The sequence below is a fragment of the Lithobates pipiens genome, unplaced genomic scaffold (genome assembly GCF_037356315.1).
Source record: "Lithobates pipiens isolate NorthernLeopardFrog02 unplaced genomic scaffold, aLitPip1_a1.2 Scaffold_8, whole genome shotgun sequence".
Classification (NCBI taxonomy): domain Eukaryota; kingdom Metazoa; phylum Chordata; class Amphibia; order Anura; family Ranidae; genus Lithobates; species Lithobates pipiens.
Window position 1 is genome coordinate 633,965,693 of NW_027507903.1, and position 16,234 is coordinate 633,981,926.

The following is a 16,234-nucleotide window of genomic DNA, read 5'->3' on the forward strand; positions in this document are numbered from 1 at the left end:
ATCAACATTAAACCTCATCTGCCACATAGTCGCCCAATTAGACAGAGCATTGAGGTCGGCTTGTAAATTGGAGACATCCTGTAAGGACGTTATTGCACTGCATAGCTTGGTGTCATCTGCAAAGACAGAAATGTTACTTTTGATCCCAGACCCAATATCATTTATAAAGATATTAAAAGTAAGGGTCCCAGCACTGAACCTTGGGGTACACCACTGATAACCTTAGACCATTCAGAGTAAGAATCATTAACCACGACTCCCTGAATTCTGTCTTTTAGCCAGTTTTCTATCCATTTACAAACTGATATTTCCAAACCTGTGGACTTTACCTTACACATGAGCCGTGTGTGCGGAACTGTATCGAACGCTTTCGCAAAATCCAAGTATACCACGTCCACCGCCACCCCTCTGTTCAAGGTTTTACTTACCACCTCATAAAAAGAAATCAGGTTTGTCTGACAACTCCTGTCTTTCATGAATCCATGCTGTCTGTTGCTTAAAATATTTTTTTACTGCAAGAACTCGTCTATGTGGTCTTTTATTAATCCTTTCAGTATCTTCCCAACTATAGAAGGTAAACTAACGGGTCTATATTTACTTGGTAAAGACTTTGTTCCCTTTTTAAATATAGGCACCACGTTCGCCCTGCGCCAATCCAGTGGTACTATTCCTGTCATTAATGAGTCCCTAAAAATTATATACAATGGCTTTGAAATTACAGAGCTCAATTCTTTTAGGATCCGTGGGTGGATGCCATCAGGTCCAGGTGCTTTATCCACCTTTATTCTGTCCAAATATTTCTGGACCATATCACTTTTGAGCCATTGTGGATTTTGGGCTGTGTCAGTACCACCCCCATTATTGACATGAGCTCCCCCATGCTCCTTTGTATACACAGAGCTGAAGAAAGTATTTAATAAGTTAGCCTTCTCTTTGTTCCCAGTCACCCACTCCAGATTATTTTGTAAAGGGCCTACATGCTCAGACTTGACCTTCTTACTATTAATATATTACCAGTACTATTTGTATGTATTACTGTAATAATCAATACATTTCCTATACGTTCACCTATTTACTCTCTTGAAACCACGTGCTTCATGTAAAGTCCCACCTTCTCACTCTCCTCCTTTTGCATTCAATAGGAATGGAAACACATGACCTTACCAGGCCATGGTTTCATTTAAAGTCCCCAGGGATGGAAACACATGGCCTTACCAGGCCTTGGCTTCATTAAAGTCCCAAACCAAATTCCACTCTTTTCATATTACTTAACATCTAAGATATGGTTCCATTGGAATACATTGCCTATCTAAAGTTTAATACAATTGCAAAATTGCAATAATTGCAATATATAGATGTCAAATATTCTGGATTTCATGTACCTTTACACAGCCTAAGATGACAAGGGTGGTTTCTTCTACAGTTCGAGTACCCCTGTACATTGAGACAGGGTTTGCAGGGGCCAAGAAAATACCAAGAAGTAGACACTGTGAGCAGGAACTTGGGAGCGCAGGTATCTGATGGTCAGAGGTACAGCTGACCATGCACCATGGAGATGCCAAGTGCAGTTGAGGGTTGACGTCCCAAACCTGGTCAAGTGTTAACCAAGAGGAAGGACATCAGGATGTAAGCAGACTCAAAGTCAGGAACAGTCAGAAGCCAGCAACAATCAGGCAGTGAGATACAGATTCAATAGGTAAAAGCATGGCCAGTAGTCCAAGCCAAGGTCAGTAGTGGAGGCAGACAGCGAGCATGAGCAGAAAAGGACAATCCGAGAGAAAAGATCAGAGAAGAAGCCGGGTCAGTAACAGGATCATGATGCGCAACAGGAACTAGATAACAAAAACCAAGACTGGAGACCATTTAGCAAAGGGCTAATTTTAAAATAGGCTGCGTGGCCTTATGCAAAGTAAAGAGTAATATCATATTTAGAGAAGAATAAGGAACATGGAATTGTGCAAAGAGAAAAAGAAAGGGGGAGGAGAATGAAGGGAAATGGAACAAGAGATGAGGGAGGGTAGCGGGGAAGAAAAGAAAACGGAGGGTCATCCATTTTGCCAGACGAAATACGTTTAGTTTTTGTTGGCTGCCTGTCAGATATTATAATTATGATGTAAAGACGGAAGGTAGCTTGTTATGACTCCATGCAGATCAAGTGAAGTCATCAGATTTGCCATTCTTTCCATGGAATCATCTGTTCAAGTTGGCATACATAATCCTTTTCGCATTCCCAATCCAAAAAAAGAAGTGAAAAAGTCAAGGAGGCCCTTTTTAATAATAATACATTTTATTTATAGGCGCCTTTCAGAACACCCAAGGTCACCACCGTACAAGGCTAGCAATAGAGCAAGAAAAAAATAAAAAAATAAAGATAAAATAAATATACATTACATAAACATTAAATTACAAAATCTGGTTGAAGGGAGAACTGGGAACCTTTGGTCTAGGAGGCAAATACAGCCAAGTGACTCTTTCATTGCAGGGACACAATGTACCAAATAGAGTGTGCCATGGTCCTGCAGTGATTGGTGGTGAAAGATGCCTCATTCACACCCGAGCGTTGCATTTTTGAGTGTTTTTTTTTTTTTTCCTCTGGCTTTTTTGGGCATTTGTATGTGTGTTCTTGAGCATTTTATACAGTGTTTTTAAAGCGATTTTGAGCTTTGACGTTTTTATATTAGCCAATAGAAAAAAATATCATCTGTTTCTATGTTGCTATGTTTTCAGCTTTTTCATCCGCTTTTATTTATTTTTTATTTTATTATTTTTTTTACTTTTTTTTAAGGGGTTTAGGGGTTATTTTATTTATGATATATTTACTTAATTTTATGTATTTATTTTGTTAGGTTAGGGGATAGGATTAGGAGTTATTATTAGGGTTAGGGGTTAGGATTAGAGTTAACATTGAGGTTAGGAGTTAGAGTTAGGGGTCAATATTAAGGTTATGACTAGAGTTAGGCTTAGGGGTTAATATCAGGATTTGGGGGTAATATTAGGGTCAGGAGTGAGTATTAGGGGTTAATATTAGGGTTAGGGTTAATATTAGGTTTAGGGGGTTAGGAGTAGGGATTAATATTAGGGTTAGAGGTTTGGATTAGGGGCAATATTAGGGTTAAGGGTTAGGATTAGTGGTTAGAGTCAATGTTAGGGGTTAGTATTATGAGTTAATGTTAGGGGTTAATATCAGGATTAGAGGTTAATATCAGGGTTATGGGTTAATATTAGGGTTAGGGGTTAGTAATATGGAATATTAGGGCTAGGGGTTAGGATTAGGGGTTAATATTATGGTTAGGAGTAGGGGTTAATATTAGGGTTAGGGGTCAATATTAGGGTTTGGATTAGGGCTAGGGGTTATTATTAGTGTTAGGGGTGAGGGATAAATATTAGGGGTGGGTATAGGGGTTAATATTAGGGTTAGGGGTCAATATTAGGGTTAGGATTAGGGCTGGGGGTTATTAGTGTTAGGGATGAGGGGTAAATATTAGGGGTGGGTATAGGGGTTAATATTAGGGTTGGGGGTTGAGATTAGGGGTTAATATTTGGGTTATGGGTAATATTAGTGTTAGGACTAGGGTTAGGGGTTAGTATTAGGGTTAGGGATGAGGGTTAGGATTAGGGGTTAGGATTAGAGGTTAATATTAGGCATAGAAGTTAAGATTAGGGGTTAATATCACGATTAGAGTTTAGGATTAGGGGTTATTAGGGTTCGGGGCTATTAGGGGTTAATATCAGGGATAGAGTTAATATTAGGGTTAGGGGTTAGTATTATGAGTTAATGTTTGGGGTTAGCATTAGGGCTTAATATCAGGATTAGGGCTTGAGATTAGGGGTTAATATCAGGGTTATGGGTTAATATTAGGGTTAGGGGTTAGTATTATGGAATATTAGGGCTAGGGGTTAGGATTAGGGGTTAATATTATGGTTAGGAGTAGGGGTTAATATTAGGGTTAGGGGTCAATATTAGGGTTAGGATTAGGGCTAGGGGTTATTATTAGTGTTAGGGATGAGGGGTAAATATTAGGGGTGGGTATAGGGGTTATATATTAGGGTTAGGGGTTGACATTAGGGGTTAATATCAAGATAAGGGTTTAGGATTAGCAGTTATCAGGGTTCAGAGTTATTATTGGGGGTTAATATCAGGGTTAGAGTTAATATTAGGGTTAGGGGTCAATATTAGGGTTAGGATTAGGGCTGGGGGTTATTAGTGTTAGGGATGAGGGGTAAATATTAGGGGTGGGGGTTGACATTAGGGGTTAATATTGGGGTTATGGGTAATATTAGTGTTAGGACTAGGGTTAGGGGTTAATATTAAGGTTAGGGATGAGGGTTAGGATTAGGGGTTAGGATTAGAGGTTAATATTAGGCATAGAAGTTAAGATTAGGGGTTAATATCAAGATTAGGGTTTAGGATTAGGGGGTTATCAGGGTTTGGGGTTATTGTTAGGGGTTAATATCAGGGATAGAGATAATATTAGGGTTAGGGGTTAGTATTATAAGTTAATGTTTGGGGTTAGTATTAGGGGTTAATATCAGGATTAGGGGGTTAATATCAGGGTTATGCGTTAATATTAGGGTTAGGGGTTAGTATTATGGAATAGTAGGGATAGGGGTTAGGATTAGCGGTTAGTATTAGGGTCAGGATTAGGGATTACTATTAGTGTCAGGACTAGGGGTTAGGGGTAAATAGCAGGGGTAGGTTTAGGGGTTAATATTAGGGCTAGGGGTTGGGATTATGGGTTAATAGTAGGGTTAGGATTTGGGGTTAATATTAGAGTTAATGTTATTTATTTAATTAATTTATTTATGCATTTTATTTTATTTTTTTTACTTATTTTCAATTATTATTTATTATTATTTTATTATTGCATTTGAGCAGAATAATGCTCAAAAACATGCAACAAAATGCGCTAAAACACTCACAAACGCCCAAATCAAGCGTTTCCATGCATTTCTATGGAAAAAAAAAACAAGCTTTAAAAAATGCATCAATCTGCCCGATACGAGCTACAAAAAAAAAAAAAAAAGCTCCAGAACTTTTTTTTAAATTCAGGCATTTGGCTTCAGGTGACTTGTAGCGGAGATGTGAACCATTGATTTTATTTCTCCTCCAGCGTTTTGGAGCTTCAAGCTTCTAAACGCTGAGGTGTGAACGGGGCCTGAACCATGGTGTGTGTGCGAGACCTTTATAGATAATAAGTAAACGCACTCACAGCATTTTCACTAATTGCACTCCCAAACACTGACAAGGCAGAAGACCAGGTAGTATCAATGTATTAGAGAGTGACCAACAGTTAGCGAGCAAAAGGGCACAACCATAGGAACCATAATATAGGCAGTGATGACGAACCTTGGCACCCCAGATGTTTCCCATGTTGCTCCAGTACATTGCAAAGTGCACTAACATCAAGGGAAATGTAGTTCCAAAACATCTGGGGTGCCAAGGTTCGCCATCAATGATATAGGGTCTCCGAAAAGAAGAAGTTGATCCATCATCTCTTCTACTTCCCCTGCCACCAATCCTTGCAGTAGCGAGCAGAAAATCCCGGCTGAAGAGCCCACAGAAACTGGGCCAGGACAAGGGGTGGGGCAGGAGGGCAAGTTGCCCTGGGCGCAGAAAATGGACGCCGGGTGGTACACAGGTCTGGATCCTTGCCTTGGGCGCTGGACAACCCTGTCCTGGTACTGCGCAGTCTTCAACACTTTTAGGATTCCCTGTCCTCAATGGTTTGACCCACCAGCCCCCTGCTTCATTACTGTGTCCTGTAGTGATATATCGCCCAGTGGGAGATACCATGGTGGGCAGCAGGGGTCCAGGAAATCGACATTTCCAGGAGTGCAGGATTCTGCAAGATCTTCTCTCCAATGCTGCAGAAATACAGTTGTGTTAAAAATAACAGCAGTGTGTTTAACCACTTGTTTACCGGGCACCTAAACCCCCCTCCTGCCCAGACCAATTTTCAGCTTTCTGCGCTGTCACTCTTTGAATGACAATTGCGCGGTCATGCAACGCTGTACCCAAATGAAATTTGTATCGCTTTTTTTTTCACACAAATAGAGCTTTCTTTTGGTGGTATTTGATCACCTCTGAGTTTTTTTTTTTTTTTGTTAAACAAATTAAAAAATATATATTTTATTAAAATACAAAACTGTTTTATATTTTGTTAATACATTTTGCAAACAGGTAATTTTGCTCCTTCATTGATGTACGTTGATGAGGCTGCACTGATAGTCACTGATAGGCTGCAGTGATGGGCACCGATAGGGTGCATTGATGGGCACTGATACGGCAAAACCGATGGGCACCTATAGGCTACACTGATAGGCACCGATAGGGTGCACTGATGGGCACTGATAAGGCAACACTGATGGGCACTAAGGCGGCACTTATGGGCACTAAGACAGCACTGATGGGCACTAATAGGCGCCACTGGTGGGCGCTGATGAAGTGGCACTGGTGGACATTGATAGGTGGCATTGGTGGGCACTGAGAGGTCGCACTGATGGGCAGCACTGAAGGGCACTGATAGCTGGCACTGATGGGTGGCAGTGATGGGCACTGGTGACAGTAATAGGCAGCACTGCTAGGTGGCACCGATGAGGTACTGATTGGCACCACTGGTGGGCATTGATAGGTGGCACTTGTGGGCATTGATGGGTGGCACTGATTGCTGGCACTTATGTACTGGTGGGCACTGATTGGTGAGCACTGATTGGTGGTGGTCACTGGCAGGCAGTGCTGGTGAGGCACATATGAGGCGGCTTCGCCTCTTCCTCTTTGGGACCCATGACGATCGGCTTTTTTCCTCCTCATGCTATCAGCCATCATTTGGCTATAGCGCGGATCTGAACAAGTTAAAAAAAAAAGTGGGTAAAGCTCAAAATCCTTATAACAGCTTTTATTTCCATACAGGCAAATGCATTGGGAACATGGCACAGCCTATTCCAAATCAAAACATGAAGAAAAAAGTTTCAAATTTGTTTTTACTTTACAGAAAGTGAAGAAAAAGGGAATATTATGGGGTCCCCTAAAAAATATCAGAGTCTGCATTTTTCTTTATAAACTCAAACATTAAGGCCGGGTTCACATACGTGCGACCGCAGTTCACAGCACGGGGTCTGGTGTACCCCTGTTCACCAGTTCAAGTGCAAATCAGGTCTGAATTTGTGCCTGAACTGAACCCAAAGACGCACAGGACCCTTTTGAAATGCATACCACAGCCACCCCGGACCTGTGTGAACCGGCTCCATTACGAACCAGGCAAACTTGCATTGCCAAAAGTATTGGGACACCTGCCTTTACATGCACATGAAATTTAATGGCATCCCAGTCTTATTCCATAGGGTTCAGTATTGAGTTGGCCCACCCTTTGCAGCTATAACAGCTTCAACTCTTCTGGGAAGGCCGTCCACAAGGTTTAGTAGTGTGTCTATGGGAATGTTTGACCATTCTTCCAGAAGCGCATTTGTGAGGTCAGGCACTGATGTTGGAGGAGAAGGCCTGGCTCGCAGTCTCCACTCTAATTCATCACAAAGGTGCTCTATCGGGTTGAAGTCAATCGAGTTCCTCCACTCCAAACTCGCTCATTCATGTCTTTACAGACCTTGCTTTGTGCACTGGTGAGCAGTCATGTTGGAACAGGAAGGGGCCATCCCCAAACTGTTCCCACAAAGTTGTCCAAAATGTCTTGGTATCCCAATGCCTTAGGCTGGGTTCACACCTGAATCAGATACGACTCGCAGCAAGGGGTCTGATGCTGTCCCTGTTCTCCATTTAGGGATGAATCGGGCCAAATTTTTGTCTGAATTCGAAACGGAGCCAAAGACACACAGTTCCTGTGCAAGCCTCTCCGCAGCCGCAACGGAGATATGTAAACCGGCTCTACTGCAATGCGAATTGGATGCGGAGGAAGCCTACATCCGATTCGCATATGTTTGAACCCAGCCTTAAAATGTTCCCTTCACTGGACCCAAGGGGCCAAGCCTTGATAAACAACCCCACACAATGATCCCCTCTCCACCAAACGTTACACTTGGCACAATGCAGTCAGGCAAGTACTGTTCTCCTGGCAATCGCCAAACACAGACATGTCCATCGGACTTCCAGACAGAGAAGTGCGATTCATCTCTCCAGAAAACACGTGCTCTAGTGTCCAGTGGCGGCGTGCTTTACACCACTGCCCCCGACGCTTTGCATTGCACTTGGTGATGAAAGGCTTGGACGCAGCCGCTCAGCCATGGAAACCCGTTCCATGAAGCTCTCTACACACTGTTGTTGTGCTCATGGGCGTCCGCAGAACTTTTTTTTGAGGGGGGCATCATTTTAGGGTCACCCATGCACCGCCCCTTTTTGACAATGTCATTATCACATCATCATGGTCAGAGATTGCAGACGTAGTGTAGTTCCTAAGATAAGTAATGGATAATGACCAACAGGTCCTTTTACCAGACCCAGCAAAACTACAGCAGTGATCCCTCTGGCTGGACGATCGACCACTCTGGGTCCCCCGGGGGCGACTCTGGTCAGTAGTGTAGCATGTCTGTACCCTGGTCTCTCTGGCTTCCGCCCAGCACACTCCTCATTCTTTGCCCTGTAGCACTCTATCCCTCAGCTTTTTTCCCGGGCTGCAGTCTCCCAATCTCTCTCTTGATCGAGCTGTGGCCACCTCCCTGTGGAAAATGGGCCTGCCAATCTTTGGGACTACATGTCCCATGATGCTCTCCTAGTCTCCTTTGATTGGCCCTCAGTTATGGCCAATACGGAAGGAACAGAGCGGGCAGGGAGCCCCGATAGCGACGCAACTGTGCTGAATTTAAGATCTGATCCCCAATTCCGGGGTGGGGGGGGCACTTGACCCCCCCCCTTGCCCCTACCTGCGGACCCCCATGGTTGTGCAAATCTGAAGGCCACACGAAGCTTGGAGGTCTGTAGCTATTGACTCTGAAGACAGTTGGCGACTTCTGCGCACTGTGAGCTTCAGCATGCGCTGACCCCGCTCTGTCATTTCACCTGGCCTACCACTTTGTAGCCGAGTTGCTGTTGTTCCCGGGTTTCTTCCACTTTGTTATAATACCACTAAAGCCGCGTACACGCCATTGGGTTTGCCAACAGAAAATGTGTGATGAAAGGCTGTTGGCGGAAAATCCGACAGTCTGTACGCTCCATCAGACAATTGTTGCCGGATTTTCCCACGGACAAATGTTGGATGGCAGGCGTTAAAATTTTCCGCGGACAAATGTCTGTTGTCGGATTTTCCGAGCGTGTGTACACAAGTCCGTCGAACAAAAGTCCAAAGTACAAACACGCATGCTCGGAAGCAAGGATGAGCCGGGAGCGGTCAGTCTTGTAAACCAGCGTTCGTAATGGAGAATTAACATTTGTGACGCGGCAAATTATGAAATCTGGAATTGTAGCGCACAATTCTCTTCTTCTTTAATGGGATAATAATGAAGCTGCTTTGCTGGTGATACGGATGGAATTACGAAAAACTAATTTTCAAAGGCTTTTTTTTCTAGTGACATCAAGAATAATTATAATTATATTTATAATTATTATGTTTGTTTGTTTTTTGTTGGTTTTTTGGTGCAAGTTACCACAACACCATTATCCTGTACTGTTTAAGATCAAAGATACAACTATGTTGGTGTCAATTTTACATTGTATTTTATAAAATGTAACTACCTACTCCCAAACTGTCATTTTAAATAAAACAGGTAGTCAAGTATTATTCTACACAATTTTGTTATTGTGCATTAAAAAAAGAAAACAAATAAAATTAGACATGCTATCTGCCAATAGAACTTAACCAAAAAGTGCATTCTATGCATCCAAAAATATAACAAATCAATTCATTATTATTCAACCAATAAATAAAATAAAAGCCTCATGCATGTGTCCTGCTTCTTAATATAGGGGGTCACCAATGCCAAGAGTTGATGAAAACAGGGGTCCGTCATCCGGAGATAATTCCGAAAATCATCCGGATTATTCTCCTGGAGCTCCCGCAGCAAAGGCATATGACATAATTGGTCACAATTAATAAAGCAACCAATTTGTGGTCCAAGAACTCCTCCTCCTCCTGTTCCTGGACTGGACTTGGTTCATAGCAATAACTCCAAGGACAATAATAAATAACACGTTATCTCCTCCGATTTCGCAACATGTTTGGTTGACGAATGGCCGTTCAGAAACAAACCGAAAAGCGCGAAATGAAAAGCACAAATCAACACTAACCAAACTTCTACTAAACCGAAATTAGCAGAAGGAACCCAAAGGGTGGCGCTAAAGAGCTGAAAAAAACGGTAGTACGTCACTACGTTCGTGTTTGTTGGCCGACAATTGTGTGTATGCAAGACAAGTTTGGGGCCAACACCCTTCGGATAAAGGTCTGCGGTTTTGTCTGGGGAAAATCCGATCGCGTGTACGAGGCTTCTCACGCTTGAATTCCCTGAGCTCCTAAGAGCGACCCATTGTTTCACAAACATTTGTAGAATCCGTACGCATGCCTAGGTGATTGATTTCATACACCTGTGGCCACAGAGGTGATGATTGGAACACCTGAATTCAATGATCTGGAGGGACGTCCCAATACTCTTTCACAATATAGAGCAGGGATTTGCAATTAGCGGACCTCCAGCTGTTACAGAACTACGAATCCCATGAGGCATAGCAAGATTCTGACAGCCACAAGCATGACACCCAGAGGCAGGGGCATGATGGGACTTGTAGTTTTGCAACAGCTGGAGGTCCGCTAATTGCATATCCCTGATATAGTGTATGTGAACCCAGCCTTACTGTATAAACTGAACAATGCTTGAAGATTTAGCTTTCCTGTGAATCACGGAACTAATATTTAGTAGTATAAGCACTGTTTCTAAGAAAAACGGCTTCAAATCTGTGTTGCTTGGAGTCCACCAACTTCTGGCACCTGTGAACAGTTATTTCAGCCCAGGACGATTGCACTACACTCCACACTTCCTCTGCATTTCTCAGTTTTACCTTAGAAACAGCATTGTTGATGTCACCCCACAAGTTTTCTACTGGATGAAGGTCTGGGGATTGGGCCCCATAACGTTAACCACTTCAATACTGGGCATTTTCACCCCCTTCCTGCCCAGGCCAATTTTCAGCTTTCAGCACTGTCACAATTTGAATGACAAGAAGTCTTTCAGCAAGTGTGTCCCGACAAGTTTCGCCCCACTGGGACTTCCTCAGGGGATATTTGTTGAAAGAAAGTGGGGATGTATAACTGCGCACTGATGAAAGGCCAATAAAAACTGGATTGGAGGACGGACAGTCGGACACTGGGCTACACTCAAAAGGCTGGCCAAAATGGCCTGAAGCCCAGGCCAGGGCCAGTAAATCGCATTGCCTGGCACTGGAGCGGGATGTCACATTCACCTCACCATTCGTTCTAAAGACACGATTGTGTTACAAAACACTGCAGCACACTTAGCTTCCCCCCCTTTTTCAAATTTTGCTCAATGCGATTTGCTGGCCCTGGCCTGGGCTTCGCGCCATTTTAGCCAGCCTTTTGAGCGTAGCCCAGTGTCCATCCTCCAATCCAGTTTATATTGGCCTTTCATCAGTGCGCAGTTATACTTTCACTTTGTCTTTCAACAGATATCCCCTGAGGAAGCCCCAGCGGGCGAAACATGCTGGGACACAATTGCTGAAAGACTTCAATCCACCTATATTCTATGATCTGCAACTGTACTACACCATTCTTGGTATAGCCACTGTTATTGGTTTTAAATATCTGTGTCATCTTTGAATAAACAAATTTTTTGTATAAGTTATATCGTTTTTCTGTCTGTATATTCGGCACCTGCAAAGTCCCACTAAACTACTTCCTGAAACCTCTACAATATTTAATAAATATTCATTAATAAATAATAAATATTCCATTTAAAAAAAAATGTCCTCAGTTTAGGCCGATATATAACCTTCTACATATTTTTGGTAAAAAAATATTTGCAATAAGCGTATATTGATTGGTTTGCGCAAGTTATAGCGTCTACAAAATAGAGATAGATTTGTAAGTTTTATTATTTATTTTAATTTTTTTACTACTAATGGCGGCAATCTGCGATTTTTATCGTGACTGTGAAATTGCGCCGGACAGATCGGACACTTTTGACACTATTCTGGAACCATTCACATTTATAAAGCGGTCGGTGCTATAAAAAAAATGCACAGATTACTGTATAAATGTGACTGTCAGGGAAGGGGTTAACACTAGAGGGCGCTGCAGGGGTTAAATGTGTGTCCTAGGGAGTGATTCTAACTGTGGGGGGGAGGGGACTGATGAGGGGAGGAGACCGTTCGATATTCCTCTGTATAAGGAACATCCGATCAGTTCTCCTCTCACGCCCCGGCTCTGTTACCGGGCACCCACGGCCGACATCGAGGCTGTCGGGCACGCGCATCGGTTCCCAACACCATAGTATAAGAAACATCCCCATATCATGATGCTTGCACCACCATGCTTCACTGTCTTCTCAGTGTACCGTGGCTTGAATTCAGTGTTTGGGGGTCATCTGACAAACTGTCTGCGGCCCCTAGAGCCAAAAAGAACAATCTTGCTTTCATCAGTCCACAAAATGTTGCGCCATTTCTCTTTAGGCCAGTCCAGTGGCGGTTGGTGCTCAAAAAATGTTTTTTTTTGGGGGGGGGGGGGGGGGGGGGCATAAACAAATGGAAAAAAAAAATCAATTCAATTGCAGCCTCACTGTACCATCAAACGCTGCCACTGTGCCCATCAAATGCTGCCACTGTGCCCATAAAATGCCACCACTGTGCCCATCAAATGCCGCCACTGTGCCCATTGAATGCTCCCACTGTGCCATCAAATGCTCCCATTGTGCCCATCGAATGCTGCCACTGTGCCAAATTCTCCTACTGTACTATCAAATGCTCCCATTGTGCCCATTGAATGCTTCCACTGTGCCATCAAATGCTCCCATAGTGCCCATTGAATGCAGCCACTGTGCCCATCAAATGATGCCACTATGCCCAAATGCCACCACTGTGCCCAAATGCCACCACTGTGCCAAACGCTCCCACTGTGCTCATCAAATGCCACTGTGCCATCAAATTCTCCCAATTTGCAATCAAATGCTCCCACTATGCCCATCGAATGTTGCCACTGTGCCATCAAATGCTGCCCCTGTGCCCATCAAACGCAGCAACTGTGCCCAAACGCAGCCAATGTGCCCATCAAACGCAGCCACTGTGCCCAAATGCTCCCACTGTGCCCGCCAAATGGTCCCACTGTGCTCCTACTCAAATGCTCCCATTGTGCCCATCGAATGCAGACACTGTACCCATCAAATGCTGCCACTATGCCCAAATGCCGCCACTGTGCCTATCAAATGCTCCCACTGTGCCATCAAATGCTCCCACTGTGCCCATCAAATGCTCCCACTGGGCCCATCAAATGCAACTGTGCCCTCAAATGCTCCTAATTTGCAATCAAATGCTCCCACTATGCCCATTGAATGTTGCCACTGTGCCATCAAATGCAGCCACTGTGCCCATCAAACGCAGCCACTGTGCCATCAAATGCTTCCAATTTGCAATCAAATGCTCACACTATTCCCATTGAATGCTGCCACTGTGCCAATCGAATGCTGCCACTGGGCCCCCCGCCCGGCACTTACCTTGTCTTGGTGGGGAAGCGGGTGACAGCGGCGAGCGGTTTCCTCCATGTCCTCGCTGTCTTCTCCCGTCCGCTCCTCTTGTCCTCTCCTATGATTGGACGCCTGATAGGCATCCAAACGCAGCATCTATCATTACAGAACTGGTCACCTGATCTCTGTGGTAGCCTCTGATTGGATACCACAGTGACCAGTCATTTAGAAGCCCGCCCCCGCGTTTCTCTCTCTCTCTCTCTCTGTGGATGGAGTAGAGAGATACATTGCATCTCTCTCTTTCCTTGCAAAGAGAAAAAAAAGTGTGTCAAAGATTTAAAAAGAAGAAGAAAATAATAATAAATATATATGAAAAAAATAAAAGAAAAATCTAGGATTAAGGTCAGGGTCAGAGGTCGGGTGAAGTAAGGTTCAAAAGGCCAAGATCGGGGTCAGTATATTTTGGGCAGGATTTAAATTAGTGTCGGTGTGTTTTAGGTAGGACAAAAAAAAATAATGGGGGCATTACTTTAGCTTTTTATATATTTATTTTTTTTCAAAATAGCTTTTTTTATGTTTATAGCGCAAAAATAATAATAAAAAAAAAAAATCAAATACCACCAAAAGAAAGCTCTATTTGTGGGAAAATATTATCTAAATTTTACTTGGGTACCGCGCTGTATGACTGTGCGATAGTCAGTTAATGTAATGCAGTGCCTTATCGCAATTTTTTTTTTTTTAATGGTCTGGTCATGAAGAGGGGGTAAATCTTCCAGAGGTCAAGTGGTTAGATGTGCACATTTGTAAATTAACCATATTTCTCTATCCTGCAATAAGTTGGCACGACCACAAGGTGGCAGTATAACGTCATGTATATTATACCTGTACATTGCATGTTAACCGCATTCCTAGTAGCTAAACCGCACCCAAACCTGACCGCATTTCCACGCAGTGCCATTGATCTGTGTATTGCCTGCCATATACAGGTCATATAGAGGTCATCATCACTCCCAGAGACCATCTCACTTCATTGCTACTCCCCTTTATATAGAAACTCACAGCTGGAAATGTCATTTCCCCGCCCCCTTCCTACACGATTCTTCATATTATCACCTTGAAAATTCCTTACAAGTCACTGCAACACCTATTATCTGCCCTGATATGTCCTCATCGCTGACTTCCTCCTCCACTATCTGTCACCTTATATACAGATTACTGATCCAGCACTGCTTCCTCCTCCACTATACAGATTACTGATCCATCACTGCTTCCTCCTCCACTATACAGATTACTGACCCAGCACTGCTTCCTCCTCCACTATACAGATTACTGACCCAGCACCGCTTCCTCCTCCACTATCTGTCACCTTATATACAGATTACTGATCCAGCACTGCTTCCTCCTCCACTATACAGATTACTGACCCATCACCGCTTCCTCCTCCACTATCTGTCACCTTATATACAGATTACTGATCCAGCACTGCTTCCTCCTCCACTATACAGATTACTGATCCAGCACTGCTTCCTCCTCCACTATACAGATTACTGATTCAGCACTGCTTCCTCCTCCACTATACAGATTACTGACCCAGCACCGCTTCCTCCTCCACTATCTGTCACCTTATACACAGATTACTGATCCAGCACTGCTTCCTCCTCCACTATACAGATTACTGATCCAGCACCGCTTCCTCCTCCATTATACAGATTACTGATCCATCACCGCTTCCTCCTCCACTATACAGATTACTGATCCATCACCGCTTCCTCCTCCACTATACAGATTACTGATCCATCACTGCTTCCTCCTCCACTATACAGATTACTGATCCATCACTGCTTCCTCTTCCACTATACAGATTACTGATCCATCACCGCTTCCTCCTCCACTATACAGATTACTGACCCATCACCGCTTCCTCCTCCACTATACAGATTACTGACCCATCACCGCTTCCTCCTCCACTATACAGATTACTGATCCAGCACTGCTTCCTCCTCCACTATACAGATTACTGATCCAGCACTGCTTCCTCCTCCACTATACAGATTACTGATCCAGCACTGCTTCCTCCTCCACTATACAGATTACTGATCCATCACTGCTTCCTCCTCCACTATACAGATTACTGATCCATCACTGCTTCCTCCTCCACTATACAGATTACTGATCCATCACTGCTTCCTCCTCCACTATACAGATTACTGATCCATCACTGCTTTCTCCTCCACTATACAGATTACTGATCCATCACTGCTTCCTCCTCCACTATCTGTCACCTTATATACAGATTACTGATCCAGCACCACTTCCTCCTCCACTATCTGTCATCTTATACACAGATTACTGATCAAGCACTGCTTCCTCCTCCACTATCTGTCACCTTATATACAGATTACTGATCGAGCACCGCTTCCCTCATGCACTGTCACCTTATATACAGATGACTGATCCAGCACTGCTTCCTCCTCCACTATCTGTCATCTTATATAGAGATTACTGACGCAGCACTGCTTCCTCCTCCACTATATGTCACCTTATATAAGACTACTGATCCAGCACTGCTTCCTCCTCCACTATCTTCCCCCTTCACTATATGTCA